At 41.2% G+C, this 4670-nt stretch overlaps 1 non-coding gene across 1 annotated transcript; it reads right to left on the reverse strand.

The window, feature by feature from the left end:
* Window positions 1–1716: 1716 nt before the first annotated feature.
* LOC115062992 lies at window positions 1717–1842 on the reverse strand. The gene has a single exon (XR_003842881.1). It is a non-coding gene; the product is annotated as a small nucleolar RNA SNORA17 (small nucleolar RNA).
* Window positions 1843–4670: the final 2828 nt, after the last annotated feature.

The following is a 4670-nucleotide window of genomic DNA, read 5'->3' on the forward strand; positions in this document are numbered from 1 at the left end:
CTCCTCCTCCTTCTCTGGTTTTGTTTTTTTGTTTTGTTTTGTTTCCTTTATTTTTTTAACTTCTTATAGGTTCTTTGTGAATTTCACATCATGGACCCAAATCCTGCTCATCTACTGCTAACCCCATACCTGTCCTCCACCCTGCAACCTCCCCCTCCAACAGAGAAAAAAAATCTCATTTTGGAAGCTATAACATGTGTCAGTGTGTCCCACAATATACTTTTTTTTGTTCACACTTCTTTATAAATATTCACTGCAATGAGCCATTGGTTGATCTTCTAGGAGGCCTCTGGATTCTGCTATGCTATCAGTACTAGAACCTCATTGGGACTCTTCTTAAATATCTTGTTTCCCTGTGTCATGCAGATCCTTTAGCTTTGGATCTGTAGGACTGGCTCCTTCATGAAATCCAGCAATTCATTGATGGGGTAGATGTTGAGATAGGCCAATTCAAAGCCCTGGATCTGGGCCTAAGAGGTATCTGAGTTGATGAACCTGCCAGCTCTTCCACCCATACCAACAGGGCCAGCTTTATTGTGCTGCTCAGTCAAGTTACAGGATCCCTCTCCCTAGTGATGCAGCAGACAAGAGGTTGGGCCAGCTCTTCCCTGCTCGCACTCTCAAGGCTGGCATACCTGCAACCCCCACAAAGAGGTCCAGCTTGACCTGGCTGCCTAGGCAAGGTATATGGTCCTCTGTCTCAAGTGCTGCAGCCAGTGTGGGACAGGGCCAGTTTTCCCACTCTCATAACCCCAGGGGCAGCTTTCCTTTCTGCTGTAAGAGGTAAGGGGCCAGAGGGGGTCAGGAACCTCTCCCTTGAGGAGATCCAAAATTAAATGGGCACTGTGTCATCACACAAGTGACAGACAAGTGGCGGGGCCAGGCCTCCCATGCCCACTTTCTCAGAGCCTGCTTGCCCATGCTCTTGCCACCAGGGTCAGCTCCACTGTGCTGCCCAGGTGGAGAGCAGGCTGTATCTCCAGAGTGCTCCATCTCTCCCTCTGCCATGATCCTAGGGCCTGGTGTCCCAACTGCCACAGGTGGCAAGGGGCCAAAGGAGAGGTAGGATCTCACTCTCATCCATGCCCAGTAGCAGAGCCGGCTCTCTCATGCTTATCTTCTTGGTGCTTGCTCACCTGTAATTCTGAAATGTGCAGAATCACTCTCCTGAACAGCTGGCTATGACTGGTGTGTCAGCTCTCTTCCTCATATCCCCCAGGGCCAGCTCTTCCATGAATCCTGGGTGAGGGATGACGCCAGCACACCAGACCAGGAATGGCTGCCTGATCCTTGGTGGTAAAAGACACCTGCTGCTACATGGCTACAGACTCAGATATGGCCTCCAGTGGCAGCACAGGCTAGGACCCCACCATTGTCCCTGGTGACTTCCCCAGCTACTCACATCAGGCTATTCCTTGTTCCCTTGAGTCCCCAGTTTTGCCTCTCTTCATTGTGCCCACATTCTTCTGTTTCTTTTTCCTTTCCATTTCTCTACCATTCCTCTTAGTGGCACCCAGAGTCCCTGAGTGTCTGGGATCATATCAGGACTGCTCTCAGGAGATCTATTGCACTGGTCAGGGGTTACCTTGGGTATGATCTGCACCCAACCCACAGTTCTATACAGTGCTGAGTTGGTTGCCATTTCATGCTAGCTCCCTGTCTTGGTTCCATGATGCTAACTTGTCTTTTATTGTCTCAGGCTTGTTTTTGTCAGGGAGTATTGGGCTACTAAGCATTCAGATGTTCACAGGTCAGAATACTGAGTGTGTAGACACAGCCTGCCTCCTCTCTGCAACTTACATGGAACACAAGAGCCATACTGGCAATACATCTAGAGGCAGTTGTGGCATCTTCTCATTCAAGGATGAAGACTCAGAAACATACTCTATGAGGCTATAACATAATCTGAAGAATTTATTAGAGAAGAAAGTGACTAATAGAATTTTCAAACAAGATATAAAACTATAAAAAAAAGAAACCAAATTACTTCAGACATATGTGCAAAGAAAAGTATACTATGACCAAGCAGGATTTTTCCAGATATGCATAGTTAGTTCATTATTTATAAAGATAGCTACACTACCTTCTTGCGACATTGTCCACGACTTAAGCTGTGTGAGGAGAATTCTGAGGGCATGTGAGAAAACTGCAAGAACACAAGACAAGAGTCTTGTGTAAAAATAACTTCTAGTCTTCAGATATATTCATTGTCTTGGAGGCCTTCTGAGTAAGCTCACTCTTTCTGCCTTTTTCTGAACTCTGGATGTCTGATTCACCTCAATTTTTCTGACTCAAACTACTTTCCAAGCTGACTAATTCAAATGGGCTTCTCTTAGCTTCTTACTGAATTACTCTCCTTGGCTTCTCTGGCAATTTGTTATACTCCTTATTCTCTGACTTCTACTGCCTCTGCAGAGCTGCACTGAACTGCACAAACTCATAAACAAACTCAACTCTACTGTAGTGCCCTCACTACAGTGTACTCACTACACTGAATTCACTATACTGACTCCCAACTGACTCAACTACCACCTCACTGATAAACTGACTGACGAACTGAATCACTCTTTCTCCCTGCACTGCTCTTAAATAGCTTCTTTCCTGTGCTGTTCTCCTGAGAGTTGGGAATATTTTATCTTTCTCTGACTTATTCTGTTAAGTCTTTCTCTGATTCATCACCTTGTCTGCCCCTCGATTAGATGTCATTTTCAAATATGACTGCTTCCTTCTAAAAATTATTTTTTACCTTAAAAACATCTGTATTCTAGCCAGTTGGATTAAAGGTATGTGGCATATCTCCATTTCAGCCAGACTACACAGACCTAGGTTTTGGATGTGATCCCTTGCCAGAACTGCCTCTACAGTCCTGTGACTGCTGTTCCTCCCAAATAGAGAATTGTTCTTGGAATGTGCTTTTGTGCCCCTCCCAGTTATAGTAAATAGGTGGGTTTACATCAGATTTCCCATCATCTTACTATTATTCAGATGATGTCTCCAACCATGGTTGTCCTTGCAGTGTCATACAACTTAAACTCATGTGAACATACCTTGCCCTTGTGACTGTATACACCTTGACATCATGTGAACTTTGCTTATTGACATTGTCAAACCCTAAGAATTAAACTTTTCTGATGTTCTGAATATAGTGTGATAGTTTGTATATGCTTAGCCTAGGAAGTGGAACTATTTGGAGGTGTAGCCTTGTTGGACTCAGTGGGGCCTTGTTAGAGGAGGTGTGTCACTGTGGACATGGGTTTTAATACTCATGCCTAGAAATCAGTATTCTCCTAGCAACCTATAGATGAAGATGTAGAACTCTCAGCTGTCTGGATGCTGCCATGCCCCCACCTTGAGGATAATAGATTGAACCTCTGAACCAGTAAGCCAGCCCCAATTAAATGTTCTTGGAAGAGTTGCCTTGCCCATGGTGTCTGTTCACAGGAGGAAAATCCTAAGACAGTTGGTTATTGCATGAGAATTTAGTCTGTCTTATTTTTAGGTGCGATTCTCCCATCTTCATGTTACCAATTAGAGTGGTGATACTACATAAGCAAGTTAAACAAAACAAAACAAAATCACATGAGCACATCGGAGGATACAAAAATGAATTAAATACATCTGAGCAGGAACTTATAACACAAGCTTTAAGCCATATAGAAATAGAATCTTCAGAAAAATCTGTTGTTAGATTTCTTAATTTACTATTCTTTTTTCCATGAGATCACAGATGAAAGTATTAATAGATCTATTTCAGATCATGGTATATGATGTAACCTGTATTTGAAATACTTGGTACCAGGAAACTTTGATTTTAGATATATTTTGATTTTGGATTTAGATTTTAATTTGGATTTGGATGTGAATATACATCACAAGATGTGTTAAAGAAAGAATTCAAGTCTAAACAAAAAACTCATTTTTGCTTTGCATATACCTTGTATGAAACAAAAGAAAGGAATTTCACACAATACTCTTAGAATTCCTGCATGTTGACTGAAGCTACTACATGAGGCTAAATATGGAAATACCCAAGCAGTGCTGGCGCCCAAAATTCTATAATTTGAAAAACTTTTGGATTTTGGATTTTTAGATTACAGATGCACAATCTACAGCAGCTTGAGATGTGTGATTTGTGCTGTTCAGTGATCAAATTAGTTTGTGAAAGATAGCTCTACTATTTTGAATTTTATGGAACAAGCTTATTATGACTCTCAAGGGTTTTATAAAATACAATGGATTTGTCCCTCTAATTCGTTGGTATGTTTTCAATAATAAAAATTATCTAGAGCTCTCAAATAAAGAGTCCTGAAATTCAGAACTCAAACTTTTGTGAGTTATAATTAATTCATAGTAGTTTATCTAATATCCATCACGCTCCATGAACAAATAAAATGATGCAACTTTTCAGTATCAGACACTGCCATAAGTAATTGACCCAGAAAAGAAATATTTAGTATAATTATGATGTAAAAGACTTAATTTTTCCTAAATTCACCACATGTTTCTTCTTACATTTCCAAGTTGGTTATCATTGGTAGTTTATTTGAAATTTAGTAAAATAGACTCTTTGTTCCCCATCACACACAGTTTAACTAACATATATGCATACCATTGGATCAAATAGGATCTTTAACAGACAGTATTTAACTTCCCAACTTAAGATAGTCAAT

Source organism: Mus pahari, chromosome 22 (assembly GCF_900095145.1).
Source record: "Mus pahari chromosome 22, PAHARI_EIJ_v1.1, whole genome shotgun sequence".
Classification (NCBI taxonomy): domain Eukaryota; kingdom Metazoa; phylum Chordata; class Mammalia; order Rodentia; family Muridae; genus Mus; species Mus pahari.